This window comes from Aquila chrysaetos, chromosome 23 (genome assembly GCF_900496995.4).
Source record: "Aquila chrysaetos chrysaetos chromosome 23, bAquChr1.4, whole genome shotgun sequence".
In the NCBI taxonomy this organism is placed as follows: Eukaryota; Metazoa; Chordata; class Aves; order Accipitriformes; family Accipitridae; genus Aquila; species Aquila chrysaetos.
Genome location: NC_044026.1, coordinates 16,446,036 through 16,462,869, shown reverse-complemented (window position 1 = coordinate 16,462,869; position 16,834 = coordinate 16,446,036). Strand labels below are relative to the sequence as shown.

Sequence of the window (16,834 nt, the reverse complement as noted above, 5' to 3'; positions counted from 1 at the left end):
AAGGTTCTAGCAACATAAACCATGGTTGATTATCTGAGAGATTTCTCTGTTGTGTGCATTGCAACATGTACTCTGGAAGAACAAAGTTTGTTACACAAATGTTAAATGATCTTGGTGTTTCTCTCTTATTTATTCTCGAGCTGCTCAGCTATTCAGAATTATGTAACTGAAGGGTGTTTTCAGATGGAAAAAGTACCTTGGTTCCAAAAGAGGCACTGGCGTGACTTTTCAGAAATACAACGTTAAAAATAAACCATCATAAAAATTGCATTGTATTGACTCTATGGCTCTAGAAATGCACTCTAGACTGTCATTACCATTAAAGGTGACGAATATGTTCTAATTCATTGGTAATTTTTCAGGTACAGGCATCGCTCCACCAAGGCACTTCACTTCTTCCTCCCCAGGAAAAGGGGGCTCAAATATTATCATCAGATGGCAATGGAGACCCACCACAGGGCTAGTGAAGGGGCACTTCATTAGCAGTCTGCTGACAGATGCAAACATTCTGCAAAATTCTTTAAAGCAGAAGCATGCCATTAATTTTGGTATTTATTGCTTTCTATGAAAGATAAGTGACTCAACGTTGGGAGGGGCTTTACAAGGCTAATATTTTGTCCCTGTCTAATGCTTTTTTGCTTCGTGATGTGCCTGCCTATTATGAGACTAAACTTATTCCAAAGAATAAATTAAGCAATAAGACATGACAAGCAGCCCATTTGTAGGCAATTTACTTACCACCTGAGGCATGCCACAGCGGCTCAAGGCCAAAGGCTGAGTAACTTTAACCATTCAATAAATGCAATAATAATCGAACTGAAATGCACAGCTTTGGGAGACTTTATTTCTATCATGATATACAATTTATACACAGAATCAAGTGCTTCTGTGCATTTAGTGACTGTTATTAAATAAATGATATTGTTAAGAAACTTTTTTTTTAACCATCGTTCTGAAAATGCTATCCAACACAAATTAAATAGAGGTTTATATACATTGTTCTATGACCAGATGTTGCTTGTGAAATGACAGAACTACCCCCTGGACTGTAGGTTCAGTATCAGTTTAAAAAAAATCCATGCAGACACGTATAAACATTAAAAGGACTGGGCAGCATAGGACAGGACGGATATCAGCTACTCTAGAGATTTAGCAACTGGCCTGCACTATCCTGATCACATACTAATTAATTAAGGTCTAGTTGTGGAAGCAACAAAGAATTAATTTAAAATAATTTATTTTTTCTAACAGCACTACCTCATCTCATTCTGAAGAGACCATGCACAGACATGCAGCTGTGCTACTGGAACATTACTTCGTTGCTCCAGCTTTAATGAATAAAACAATGACAGTATTTAGGTTCGTGATCTATTCGCCAGTCACAGTAAGGTTCACCTCTTAAATAAATAGTGTGACAATCTGGCTTTAATTTGTACTCAGCATACCAACAATTGATTTTTCCCATAAACTCACTCTCTGCTCTGCTTTGTAACTACATGGTCTGATCCAGCTTAACCCTGGTGCAGAGAGCTGCCTTCCATCCATGTTCCTAAAAACTCTGAAAAATTAACACGACTGAGAATTTAAAAGACGTGAAGATCTACTCGTGAGGTGGAAAGACTGGGCAGTAAACTGTTTTACAAGAAAGTGCAGCACCTGTTTGTTCTGTCCTCTTCATTCTGCTCTGATGAGTCTTATCTGCAAGGAGGGCTATTTTTTGAAGATGAAGGTAAGAATAATAATTTCAAAAACTCAGAATTAGCTACCGGTTTCTCTATTCCTGTCTCTTCTACCCCACTCCCCCCAAACAAGGGAAAAAAATCTATCCATAGTTGAATACTGAATATGAACACACGTAAATAAAACCAAAACCCTTTAAACATCAGCAGACGGGTGTTTTCTAAATCCATTAGTAAATGAATGATATCACATCCAAGCTCTTGGATGTTAAAGACAGAAACATATAGCTCTGGGACAGGCTGCCACTGCTCCTCATGCTGAACTAGTACATGCTAGCAAAAATCCAAGCAAGACTATTGTTATTTTCTTATTTAAGAAATCATATTCTATAAAGATGTTTCTTACAGTTTAGTCCCGACAAAATGTAACTTACAATCTCATACTACAAGTGCATTTGTGTTCCAATTTACGTAAGTCATTCTTTTCAAATATTTTAAATTTTTTGTGTATTTTCCATAAAACACAATTTTGCATAATATATACAATATTTAAAGTTATTTTCAATACAAATTTAAAATTAAAAGACCATAAAAACAGACTTACTACATCAAGTCAAACATCCACTTTAGCCAGCACCTCTTCTTCAACCATGGCAAAAGTAGGTATCTAATGAAGAATATATGAAGAAAGCAAGGACCCAGTGGTACTCTCCCAGCCCCCAACAGCCTACAGCTCTGGGACCTCCTGATGGTTCCAGTATCGAGACACACCAGGATGTGTTTTAGTGGAACATTAATGCATACTCCTTGCAATTTCTGACCACAGGAAAAAATCCTGCTGTAGATTTGTGGCAGGTATCATTGTAATGTTATAGGACAAAATACCTGATGGTGATTTTAGCTATCTTAACTCTATTAGTTGAACACAACCCTGTCCTTAATTTTTCTATTTCATGTTCTAATTATGAAAAAGACTCTAGCATTCAACTCCTTCTTTTGAACTCGGCCCAAATCCAAAACCAGACAAACACGCAAATAGTTCTACAACAAATTTGCACATTCAAGCTATGCATGAGAACTGGGGAGTTTCACAACCATTTATTCAACAAATGTGAAATCTTCACATATATGTACAAAAGTACAATTTGTAGAGGTCATAGACCTATCAAAAAATTAACCAGAGAAATGCCTTGCATGTTATCTTCCTTTTTGAAAATCTGACTTTAGGAATATTGTGCCTCTGGTAAAATGGTTTTCTTTTCATGTGAGTGTAATCACTTGGCATTGCACCTAAGAACATACCCAAAATATGCAGTAATCTTGAGGACAAGCCCATCACTCACATTCTCCAAACAATTAGTCCTCAGACCTCTATGAATTTCCTTCAAACTAGAGAGACAGAATTCTTGTATTTTGGAAATGAAGTGCCAATGTCTTATGTTACAGCTGCTGCTGCTGCTGCACCGTCTTCTACTTTATTCGAGCTGAATAATTAAATACCCTTTAGTCCTTCTGACAGTCCTAGACTCAGCATGGCTGTTAATCAATATCACATAAAAGGGAATTAGGCTTAGGCAACTGTTGCACAAGGCAGAATGGATAAGGCAAGAGGGAAAGAGATCTCCTCTTTACAGTAGAAGACTAATTTTCTGTATTTACAACACAATCTACCAAATGTGCACACAGACTTGAGAATACACAATACACACACAGATGTGCAGGGCAATCCAAATTAACCTCAAAGATTTGCTACACTGTAACAGCAACCAACAGTTACTTCTCCTTCCATTCTTTCCTAAATTCCCCATCTTCACATGTTTCAGGGATCAAAGAAAACTCTCAGCACCAACATATTTAAAGTATTCTGTTTACAGGGAAAATTTGACAGCATTAAACCATTTCTGAAACTTTTACCATGTGATTGTAAAAGGGAAATATAAACAAAAGACATTTAATAAATACTATCTGAATTCTGCTCAGTGCAAAATATTTAGGAAGACTTATGTTTCCAATAATTCTGAGGAATTTTTCTAGAATCTCTAAACCGGCCACAAGTTATGTGGGGTGGTTTTTTTCATTCTTTTCTTGTCCTGCAATGAATCAATAGGGCATTAAGAGCAATGCTAGGCTGAGAGTCCCAAAAAAATGAAAGATTCACATGAAGGGGTGTAAATTTTCCCCACGCTGCCCTGCCGCCATGCTTATGCTTAGATCTACCCAGAGAATAGGAGATACAGTTCCAAAGTCTCTTCAACAACTCTTCCCTTCTGATGAAATACTCCAGTATTGAATTAAGAAACACTTCAAACTTCCTACCAGGCCAAGAAATGAACTCCCAAGTCAAACAGCAGCAATTTCAGATGGTTAATAAATGAATTAACAGCGATGATGACACCATCAAGCCACTGACATAGAGGTGGAAGACTCCATGTACTCTTTACACTCCTCTGTCCTGGGTGACCTCTTATATTTCATGTTTGAAGACCTGGTATTTACAAAACACACTAATTAAACTTTAACCCATGCATGTTGTAAAAATAACAACTCTGAGTAATGAGGAATAGACAGCATTTCAAATGGAGAACACTTACTGTGTAACTGATTATTCTTGACATACTTTCTGAAGCATTTAGCTGAATTTCAATCTTGCAAGAAGCTAAAACAGTATTTTCCCCCCAATCCTATCGGTAACATGAACAGAACCTGTACGTTCTACATCTAACTTATAACTTATTTCAACTTTTTTGTCTCACCAAGATTTGCTTCAAGGTCTAGGAAGTGTGCTTCAGCTAGCACCTCCCTCAAAATGATCCAGAAAATGTATTTCATACAGCACACAGTCCACACTCATTCTTTTGAATCACAGAAAGAACAGCAAAACACCTTCAAGCAAACCTGGGCTTTTTTAGTTTCTTCAGTCCCTTCCCTGGAAGTGCTTAGCCTCAAGGAAGGCTGGCCAACTCCTGGCTCCCGAGCCGGAGCAGCAATGGTGCTGTGCCGGAGCTACGCTGCGGAATCGGCTGGGGAAGGCCCTAGCAGGAGGGACAGGGCACCTCTGGGCGCGAAAGGAGCTAAGGCAGAAGGGGCGGCCGCGGCCACGGTCTCTGCTACGTGCCCTGAGCTTTAGCCGTGTGCCCAGTCTAACCTCCTGAAGGGCTGCGAACGGTGCTTTGCTGCTGTTATCTGGCCCTCCCAGAGCTCGCTCACTTCGCTTCAGCCAACACCCTACGTGTCCTGTGGATCTTGGCCAAAAAGATTCTGGTGCTGCACAACCATTTACAACAGTGATATTTCAGTTACTTTTTTTCAGAATCTCTCATTACACACTGATTTAATATATAAAGAAATACAATCTTTACACCAACTTGATACTGCAAATTGCTTACCATGAAGCTGTGTTACATACATACCTAAGGAACAATGTGTGCTAACCCACATTTACTATTTTTGCACACTATATGCTAAAAAGTAATCAATGATCCTTTCTTATATCCAGGGTCATGATTTTTTTAAAATGGAAATCAAACTTCAATTACAATATATAAAAAAAATCCATCTTTTAAAAACAGTAAGAGCTTTTGAAACAACATTTTACCAGTTAATAAAATTCTATGTAAAACGTGCATGACCTTTAATAAACAGTTCTGCATTTTGAAGCAATTCAATATGTACAAGAGGAATTATCTGTAACTAGCGAAATTAACTGAGTATTTCTGGTCCCTATGTCCTCCAAGACTTTAAAACCAATAGATCTCACCCTCTCTTTCTTAGTTTTCTAATGAAATTACTAACTGGTGAAAGTAGGGGCTTTCCTGCCTAGTAATCTCCCAAGCAGTTTCTCATCTTTAAGCTATTCGCTAAATTGATAAGCAGAAATGAAGAAAAGCCCTTCATCTTCTGGAAAGGCTACAGCTGCCAAATGTGGGTTTACTACCTTGCCCAGGTCCAGGTGCATAGTTCTCACAGTTGAGTTGATGACTTTCTCTAAAACTCCAGCAGCAAATACTGTCCGAATATAAATTCCATTAGATCAAGGAAAACAATAAATTCAGGACTTAACAGGTCCTGATTTTGCTTAGGACTTAATAGGACTTACAGGTCATGATTTTGCATTTCATATTCAACTGCAAAGAAAATCTGTTCCATTTCTTGTAAAAATTCAAATATTTTATTTTTAAGAGATTCATATATTGATTTGTGATTCAGCAGAATCTCCTTATGATGCAGCAATCATCTGGAGTGGATGTAGTGTGTCAGGCAATACTGCTAGACTTGCAGAATGTTGATTAAAAAGCATGTCTTAAAAAATGGAAGTGGTAAGTACAACTATAATGAAAGCATCCAGAGAAATCCAAGCAAGAGACTAAAGACAAAGATACATAAATAAATGCGCAGCTCAGTTCCCAAAATAGTTTACATTACCAAACTAATCTCTCCTTCTGTAGGGTCACAGCCAAGTGTCATTGTATTTGTAATCTAAACTGAAGCCAAAAATAAACAGAAATAATATTTAAAGAGCACAAGTATTCCACCTTTAAAACTCAACTTTCTACGAAGACTTTAGGAGATGTCTAAATGCAAAGTAATTTTAAAAAGCTATGTTTTACAGAAATACTAATACTTGCTTAAAATTGGATCTCCCCTAAATGCCTTTATTTAACCCAACTGACCATAATGTCTAACAATTTAGCTGAGTGTACAAAGACCTTATTTCTCCCTTCCGTCAAAATGGACTGTCACACAGACCAGTCTGTTAAATGTGCATCTTTGCCCCTTCTCCAGACAGTTTTCCTCTGACACTTTCCTCGTTTTTTATTACAGAGGCTCCGGCTGGAATGGGAAACTGCATGAGACAAACATTCCTTTAATTAGTGTAGATTGCTATGCTATGAATCAACAAATACACACCGCCAGTGCTACCACTATCGTTGTCTTTGTCTCGGAGGCCTATATGTTTGCCTCTAGTTTCCACTAGAACTCAGCTGCCTTAATCCCCCCATATGCCACTCACCTTCTTATTTCACTGTGTGCCAATTCTTCACGCTAAAAGGCAGTCTGTACATGTATGGAATTTTTTTTTAATTATGTCTCCAACCTACCACCTGTCAAACTCTACTTGACATTTACAATAGTGTCTGCAGAGTAATCTGTATCTATTCCAGTTTTTTCCACTGTGAACTACTCTTGCTCTTACTTTATGAATTCACTTTCATTGTATACTCCTCACATAAAGCTTTTCCTTTTTTGTATACACGTATATTATGGTTGAATACGAAATTTGAAATAGAGAAACAGTACATTCTTTATGATGAGGATGAATTGCATAATATGTATTGAACAACTCCTCTTCACTTTGGCAGGCAGAATGCATATTCTTCTCTCTCTGTTCAGGCATTCAACCATCACTTTGGACTTTCGGAAAAAAAAGCTGAATTAAGTTTTCAGTGAAGCGTTGCTATAGACCTCTGCTATAAAGTAAAAGCTATATCAAGCAACCAACAGTCAGCTTAAATCCCAAATGTTTTCATGTTTTGTATTTAAGGTTGGATGATAACTTTGCTCTTTTCTTTTACTGCAACTCTCAACAACAATGAGCAGTCTCAAGTGATGAAAATAGTTTCTTAGTCTGAAAATCATATGGAAAAAATCAACTGCCCTTTAAAAAAAGTTATAAATGTCTGGACAAACTTTTCCCAGATTTTCCTTCTTCAGTTATTTAATGAACATATGGTTATTTATAATGTGAGCTACACTTGTAGTATTTCAAAAATTAGTTATAAACATGCCTAGAGCTACTCAGCTCCTCCCAGGACTACACTGACCTCACTCAATAGCCTTCCAGTATTGTTTGCTTTGGGATCTCTTTGACAGTGAACCCATGTTCTTACTCCAGTGCCTTCTCTCTGCCTTAAAATTTACCTTAGTTTTCTTCTCTTACAAAGTACCTTATAGCAGGTTACTTAAACTTCAGAAAGATCATAACATCAGATATCAATTATGACAAATAAAAACCTTGGCCAGGAGGCATAGCTGATTAAAAATACATATAAAACGAATGCAAGCTCAGCTATATTTTAAACTAAGTATTTAAAGGGACAATAAGGAGTCAATCAGTTAGGTTAGTGAAATGTAGCAGAAGCTAATAGCTGGGTTGATGTCTTTTTGACAGGTACAATATAGACACGTGTCTGAGCGAGGCTCCTCTCAAAGTCGACAGACAGGCACTTCTGGACCATGATACACCTGATGGTGAGACTCTGCCCCAGAGGGAGAGAGGCTGTGTGCTGGGAGCACCTACGCCTGGGTCAGGGATGGCTCAGAGGTGGACAGACACCTCTGTTACACCTCTGAGGTCTGTGTAACCCAAGAAGTTAGGTGAGATGATCCCACCCAAAAGACGCTATGTTAATACATAACAGGGATACAGCTAAGAGACTAGAAATGCAGTCTTCTACTTTTCTTTCTCATGTATGTATGTAAATGTGTGTGCGCCTATTTTTTTTTTTTAAAAAAGAAGGAGCATCACCCTGAAAATCCAAATTAATCCATTTCCATGTTTATGCATGTTATTTTACTCACTGTTACTATCTTCGGGGTTTAATTGAAATTCTCATGTAAATACACTGGTTTGCTCAAAAGTCCTTCCTGTTTAATGGAGATTTAATTCAATTCAGTGTATCATTTAACTCGCTAAATGGGAAAACAACAGTGTTTTCCTTTGCAATCAACATAAACTGCAGATGTAAAAAGTGTATCAGAAGATGGCAAGTTTTTTTACTCTAACTTCTAGCATTTCCTCAAGTACTCTAGTACACCGTCTTATCTACTTTGGAAATTCGATCCTACTGGAGAAAAAAACAAATGCAAACCAAAGCATTGACTGAAACATGAATGTTGCATATAACAATGACTTCAATTGAAAAAGAAACAGCTCATTTCTTAAATTTCTTCTTACAATATATGGAATTACACTTTGTTTTAAATATTCCTATTCACGGTTAATTGTATTTTATACTTCATTTGGGGATTCCACAGAGCTCCGTCCTTGACTCCCTTATTCTCCACTCACAAGGAAATCTCATTCAAAAGTGATTTTAATTATCACTTATGAATAGATCATAGAATCATAGAATGATTTAGGTTGGAGAAGACCTTTAAGATCATCGAGTCCAACCGTCAGGCATGTCCACTAATCCATGTCCTGAAGTGTCTTGTCTACGTGCTTTTTGAATACCTGCAGGGATGGTGACACCACCACTTCCCTGGACAGCCTGTTCCAATGCCTGAACAGATAGTCTGTGTTCCAGACTTGCCTCTTCTCCACTGAAGACCAGAATCCTCAACCATTTCTGATGCGATCAGGACTTTTGGCTGTCAACTCCAGAATAATTTTGAACTCTCAATATTCTCTCCCCTTGCTCTGCAGCCCTTCTTGCTACACTACTTCATTTGGCAAGCACTGTCAACATCACAGTCATCTTGTTTGTCACAAAGACCTGTAACCCTTGATAACATTATCTTTAACCTATATATTATTCCAGATCTCCATCTGGAAAAATCTCCAAATTTATCTAAGTAACTTTGTTTTTCTGTAGAATCATAGAATCACAGAATGGTTTGGGTTGGAAGGGACATTCAAAGATCATCTAGTTCCACACCCCTGCCATGGGGAGAGACGTCTTTCACTAGATGAGGTTGCTCAAAGCCCCGTCTAACCTGGCCTTGAACACTGCCACGGATGGGGCATCCACAACTTCTCTGGGCAACCTGTGCCAGTGTCTATATAACACCTGAATGCAGCTCTTATTAAGCACAAAGTTTATGCATAACATTTCTAAGTACCTTATGACTAAATCACACTATCACCTCAAATGCAAGCATTTTTTTCATTTTTAAGGTCTTTCATAGTCCTTCTCTAACCTCCTTTATCTTATTTACATGTTAGTGCCCTTTCCTACTTACTACATTTTTATACAGTAATCTTCATGTTTCTTTCTATGCTGCCTCTTCTGCTGGGAAAATGCTTCCTATAAACATCCTTCCTATCAAACTACTTCACTAAGGTCCTTCATATTCTCATCAGAACTTTAGAAAAGATGAACATTTTCTATGAAAAACATGGCTTTTATAAGAAAACCAAAACGTGCTATTCTAATGAGGAAAAAAAAAAATCACTTCTTGCATTCAAATAGAATTTTAAGCAATTTTACCCCTTCAGATATACCTTTAAAAGTGAATGGAAATAATGGCTACAGTTGAGGGACTCCAGTGACTTGTCACCGAATCTGCTCAGCTTACCAGTATTATTCCAGATTCACATCCTGCATATTCATTCTGAACTTGAAAGTCAAACAGACTTTCTCTGTTATGGCTAACCAAAGTAATCAAGATTTTCCACGTAAAAATTTTTGCCATCACACCTGTTGTAATTCCATTAACATTACAGAGGCAGCCAGGATAAGGTCTGGCTCTACACTTGGAATTTAGTTAACGATCTAGTTGATGTCTGAGCCAAAAAATAATTTAATTTGCAAATCTGTAGAGCATTTTTGCAGGAATAAAAAAGCAGTATACAGGAACTCAGAACATTAAAATACAAAGAATGTGAGGATCTGATCCACAGAATATGAGACAGATTAATCTAGAGTACGAGCTTTCAGTTTTGTAAAATAAAATTTTTAGTGTTAAACTTTTTATACTGCATGCTCTCCTGAACACAACATGCTTCCTTGCTTGCTCATGTTCTTATTGTGTCTGATTTTACTGTATGTTGTTAAAAAAAGCAGAAACTGTAATTATATCAGAGTGTATTCAGACGATGTTTTATGGCACAATGAAACCCTTTGAAAGCCTGGTCTCTCCAACACCTTCACATCCCCCTCAGATGCTGAACCCAGGTGACACCACTCCTGGTTATTTCATGTTTACCGCACAAACCCACCACCACCAAGGACGGAAATTCCAAGGTGTGCTTCAAGAAGCTTTCCAAACAAAGAGCTCTTCTGACAGATGTTTTATGTTTTAACATGTTTTCCTAAGAAAAGCTACACAGTCTTGAAAGCTTTCTAACTCGGGCAGCTACGAGCCCCGAGTGGAATTTCTGCAAACCCATGCGTGGCTTTGTGAGAAAGGCTTTTGATCATGGACATCAGAAGTCCCAGGGCAAAGACAATAGCCTGCTAACTTTTTATTCTTTGCTGTTCCACAATAGCTAACAAAATCAAGATTAGGTAACCCTTCCTCCCCACCCCCCACCCTCCAAATAAGTGAGATGGGTCACAGTCAGAAAGTTTTATTTAGGTAAACCTCTGCAATGCTTTTATCAGGTTGCAAGGAAAACATCAAAGCAAGCTTTTGACATATGCACTACGCTTCTAAAAACTCTTCTGCCTCACTCTCAAATTTACAGCTTATCTAAAAGAAACTGGAGAAAAGGCATAGGAGCAAGAGTGGCACAACACATCAGACCAATAAAACACTTATATATGAAATATCCCAAGAAATCACAATTGATGAGGCAAACTTTCCAAATGTGGTTACTTAGTTTTCTCTTTCCTCACAGAAGTTAGGGTTTCGCCCCCACCCTGCCACTTGTGTACTTCTCCAAATTCAGGCAGAAATGGTTAAGCACTACAAAGGTGTATTGTTTCTTCTACTCTTTCCTCTCCATACATTACTGCTTTATTTGTAAGGAAAGCGTATTACTCAACTGGCTTATGTCCTCCTAAAATACAGTGACCAAGATGGAGAAATAAATCCTTTGAGAAGATTGACAATAAATTGAGTATTTAATAAATGTTGTGGCGATTACTGATTAAAGGAGACAAGATGAGATTATCATATTCTCATAATTGTAACCCAGACACTTGGTTTGCTACAGGTTATCAGAAGATGTGCATGTGGGCAGGAGCCGTTGAACTGGGGGGGAGATTTCGTTTTACAGGGGGTCAATTATGGGAGATGACAGAGTGAGGAGAAGCACTGGGATTAAAACTTTCCCTACAATTACCCCATACACCACCCCCTCCCCCCCTCCTCCTCCAGGGATGGCTCTTCTGGGTTTTAAACGGATCACTCAGAACTTACACATATGAAGACACAATAATTTTATGCGGGAAGTTCTGCTTTAATTAAAGTTAGCTCTTTGTTAATTTAGAGAAGATTATTTCTAACATGTGAGTTTAAACTTTTCTCTTACAACCAAGCTGTTTCTTGTTTTCAGTTGAAACAAATACTTCATCCTGTAAATTTACTTAAAAGAATTTTTTTTCTCCTTCTAAAAAAGTGTATGCCATATTTTCAGTTCATGTATCAGACTTTGGTTAACTGCATTGTAACAGCTTTTAGCATATGAAAATCAAAGCTTTTTATGCACTGCAGTGTATTTCATGATATGATATATGACATACACTGACAAAATAAAAGAAAAATTAACAATTTATACCCTGTATTGCCAACTAATGGTTTCTTAATGGCACTAGAGAAAAGAGAAAAGGAGAAGAAAGTGAAGGTTTTAATGTTAAACTATGCATCAAAACCACTGAACAGCAATTGCTGTGGCTGTACTGGAAATAGGGAACACCAAGAGCTGATGACATTCCTGTTTTTCCAGCTCTGCCTCCAGCCTCCAGTGAGACCCACACATGCATGTCGATTCCTTTAATCTGGAAAGACAGGAGCAGAAATGACGTGCTATCTCCTGTACATGTACTAAGAATCCACTAAAAAAAGACTATCAGGTTCTTCCTGAAAAACTGGGGGGAAAGTATTTTTGCAGAACACAAATGTGTTCCAGATACAAATTTTCCCAGGTTCAAACAGGGTTGGTACCTTGTCCTGCCAGTTCCTCACTGGCCACTAACATTTTTTCCAATTGACAGATGAACACAGTCAAGGAACATGTCTGAAACAATGTCATTTAATCCCGGTGCTACTAAACTACAACAGCAGCACTGGTCAACACTTCACTGCAGTTTGGGGCCACATTCTTTTGTTTATTTTGATACACACAAGCACATGCACACACAGGTTCCCCAGCCCAGCACCACTTCAAAACAACAACAACAACACCACCAACAACAAAAAACCCACAGAAAAAACAAAGACTACAAAAAGTCAAACACTGTAACAAAGTACCAGTCTTATCCTCTGACAAAACAAAACCTTAATCAAATAATAAGTAACCTAATATCTCCTTCTGCCTTAAATCCTTCCCCATTCCTCACCAACCCCCACTTCCCTTGAAAACCAGATGGCCCCAGCAATATGCCCTGAAGGTCAACAGATGCACCATGTCTTTGGATGAAGAAAAGGTATATAATATCTTTAATAATATTTCCAGATGATAAAACTGGAAAACACACGGTGAAAAAAACCAAAATAAACCACAAAAACATCTACGGCAAGGAAACAAACCAAGCACAGTTACTGTGTTAAAACATCCAAGACACCAATGAAAATAAAAGCCAAGTAGTGAACTCTTATTAATGCTATGAATAATAAATAACAAGTGAAAAGAAGATTGATTTTTTTTTTAAAAAGTTACTGTAAGAAATTACATAAAGAGAGGATACTAAACTCTGGGGACTGGTAATGGATATGGCTGCTTATTTGTTATGGCTGTCAAAAGTTACGAATTTCAAGATTTCCATGTTTTTATAAAAAGTGCCCCTGTCTTTTGGCATCATAGGAAATTGTGTCAGTGAGTGAGTAAATGAACGCGTGCATAGGTGAATAAACAGGTGAACAATTTAGCCTGGGGTGGGTTGGCTGAGGCTGTGCTCAGTTCCAGCAAAGTATGTCTGGAGAGAATGAAACAAATTACAGATCAAGCTATTTGAGATTTTCACTGGTGAATTTGAGGTCCAAATCCAGGTCTGTGAATCTTAATGTGAAAACTAATTCTAGTGAAAACATTATTGTGCTCCACGCTTGCTGTGTTCCGCTACCCTCAGATCAAATTTGTCCAATTTACTGATAAAAACAACTTTTTAACTGCTGACTCTATCAGAAAGTCAGGTAGATACCTTTCCTCAGAACATCAACGATAAAATATTTTATTCTGCTCCCTGTCACAACTGGGAAATTCTATATTTTTTACCTTTTGTGCACAGGTACAGTTGTGATTATCACTGACTGCAGTATGACTCCCTCAATTGGATCCCAAGGCAGAACTGCACTTTAAGGCTTAGGTAACTGAGGTTCTGTTGAATGCTATAACTTACTACTCATAGGAATAGAGGTGTATCTATCTGTGCAGATATTCTAAGCTCATGGCACATAAAAAGTAGCGCAAATTAACTTAGCACTCTTTCCTCAACATGAAATAACTTGTTAGCCCACAGTAACTTGCTCATGTGTCCTTAGTTAAAAACTCTACGCTCCACAAAAAATACAATTCAGTTTTATTTTCTCATACGTTCAGAGCTAACAGAAGTACCAACAAACAAACCAACCTCTCCCAAGTGTATGCATCCATAAAGTACTCTGAGTAGCCTCTTTTTACTTAGATTTATGCCGCCTTTTGAAATAAAACTTTTTGTACTTGTACACAAACAATATAATAAAGCCTAATCCTGTCTGAAACCACAACCATACAAATCAAAAAGCCTTCAGCTACCTGCTGCTAATAGCACAATGCTAATGCAGGCATGCTGCTAAGGCCAAAAGGTATTAATAACCTTTAGCCTTGGACTGATACCAGCAGTGCAAAGTAGCTTCCACCAAAGCAAATGATGAAAGCCAGACGGTACTTCACTGGCAAAACGGACAGGCACGGAGGAATAACATACCCACTTTAGCTTAAACTCTGGTGGCCAGACTTTCTAATGTAGGTCTGAATTGCAGATCTGAGGACCTGCCTCCATTAGAAAGCCTCTTCTGGCCTAATGGAGATGCCATGCACACGAGTAGAAAGTGTTTCTTTGCCATCAAGGTCCCGCCATCTTCCCAAGCAACACTAGGTACAACGAGAGAAGCACCCACAGTTTGGCAGATGGGGCCTCTGCCGGCATTTTTTCTGGCCCTGAGGAGGGCCCTTTCCCCCTTTTGCTGTTCACTCCTCGTCAGCAGAGCCCCATGGTGCAGACCAAGGCAGAAAGGGCAGCCACGCTTTCAGGGGACAGTGAACCGAACTGCAAAACAAGGCAGCAACAAAACATTGGGGATGTGCTGTCAGTCTCAAAAGCTAGACTGAAGAATGCAACACACAGGCATACAAAATGAAGAGCAACTGAAAGCCCATAACCAAAAAAGAGAGGAAAACAAAATGAAACAAAACAAACCACACATGTGCTTTATAATTTTATTGGGGCTTTTTGCCATCCGTTTAAAGAGAGTAGAGTTCAAACTTGAAAGCAAGCTCTGTCTCCGAGGTTCTCAATCTAGAACCGCTATTTGAAATAAAAGAAAATCCATTTGCAGACTGCTTAGGCCTCATGTAGCCCTGTGCACACATGAGATGCGCTATGGAATTTACTTGGTAATGTTAGTGAGAAAATCCATTTGTGTGAGAATATTATTTCAGACAAGTTTTGCTGTGCGTTGGAGCTGTCAACATCTTTTGTGACTTTTGGTCCTCCAAGCACACTTTCGGCTGCCTCATTTAAACACTCCAGAAGTGGTGCCAAATGCAGGAGAGAGGACAGAGAAATTTCCTTCCCTATGAGGGGCTTCAGCATTGTGCTCACAAGCACGTTTTTCAACAAATCCTTGTAATTTAAATGTATTTGTTTTGCATTCAGGTGGGCATGCAAAGGCATCCTGACTTTCAGTATTACTGAAGATACAGTAATACTGTACTTTTGAAGAGGGTTTAAAAGTCCCGAGAAGAGTTTTGGTTTTCTCTTTCTCCCCTCTACGGAAGCCAGAACATGTGCAGTATACTATCACTTCAAAGCCCAGCTAACACAGAAGCCAGAGGGGGTATGTATCTGACAGGGAGACTCAATACATCCCAAAGTAGTACTGTAAATGTATATTCTGTTTCAAGAAACTCTAGAATAAGGTGCTGAGAAATTAAAGCTATTAATCTGAATCATTTTATTCATTTCCATAAACCCACTGTAAAGACTGCGGAATCTGTGTCCAGACTTCACTAGATTTTTGGTGTAAATAAGGAGTAACAACATTATGTCAATGGAGCACCATTACAATCTGGGAAAAGCCTATTACTGATGAAACTGAAAAATAAAGCAGCATGCATGTCAGCCCAGCAAAGCAAGCAGCTGATTTCTAGGTTTGATTGTGTGGAAAGGGAGAAGTTATATGAGAATAAAAGACTTTGAAAGCTGCTCCATTTTTAGAACACAGAGAATGCAAAATTGTAAACATTTTACAGTAGGTCAGGTTCAGGGCCTAACAACGGCAGCCTAGCATTCACATTGTGTAACAGAAACACCAGCAGAGATCTCTCCAAAGCAGCTCCACATTATTAGTCCATTGAAATATTTATTTGGCAAGATAGAACATCAATAATGTTATCTCGTAAGTTTTCTATTTTTAAAATATTTGTAATTGCATTAGATGGGCCTAATGCTCAAACCACTTTTTTGCAACATTTTTTTAAAAGATAAACAAAACCTCCTAGCCTCATCTGAATTATTTATTCTTCTCTTCAGAATTACAAGCCAGTGAATATCAGTATAAAGAAGCTCAGAAGCATCCGATCCAGCCAGCTGTTTTCAAGATATAACAGGAGACAGGAAGCCTTGATCAATAATAATATATTGTTATTTGTATTAAGCTGCTGCCTAGGAATCCTAATTATGAGTCTTATACGCAAGATGATATCAAAATCTGGAAAAATCCAGATGAAAAAAGAGGCAGGATAATCCTTGTCTCCAGAAGTTATAATTTAAGAACAAAATCAGAGATACAGGATGGATGATGTATTCTGGCAGACGAAAAGTATAACAAAACAACGCATTTGTCTCCAGGACACGCTGCAAAGGAGATACTCATACTAGTTTGAGTACTGCAAGACACGCTACGTTCCACGTTATTTAATTTTTCCTGTAGTAAAGTGTAACTGACCCAGGTAAAGCATCGCCCTAAAGAAGCTGCACTGTTTTGCTAACCATGCTAACTTGGGCTTCTGTACAAAACCCCACACTGTGCAGTGCTCTTACGGCCAATAAACAAACATTGCTCAGCAT

The 16,834-nt window shown here is 38.2% G+C and overlaps 1 protein-coding gene and 1 long non-coding RNA gene across 7 annotated transcripts in view; one reads left to right on the top strand and one right to left on the bottom strand.

The window, feature by feature from the left end:
• TBL1X (transducin beta like 1 X-linked) overlaps positions 1-16,834 on the bottom strand; it is a 203,647-nt gene that overhangs the window by 111,526 nt on the left and 75,287 nt on the right. The window contains exon 1 of one of the 6 annotated variants that reach the window (XM_041119498.1): positions 4,575-4,592. The exons of the other annotated variants lie outside the window; for them this stretch is intronic. The gene's annotated coding sequence lies outside the window, so the exon portion shown is untranslated. Of the gene's footprint in view, positions 1-4,574; positions 4,593-16,834 lie in introns of those variants that run through there. 6 annotated transcript variants of the gene reach the window in all.
• LOC115334685 lies at positions 679-8,320 on the top strand. Its single transcript, XR_003921221.2, has 2 exons — positions 679-1,729; positions 7,849-8,320. It is a non-coding gene; the product is annotated as an uncharacterized LOC115334685 (long non-coding RNA).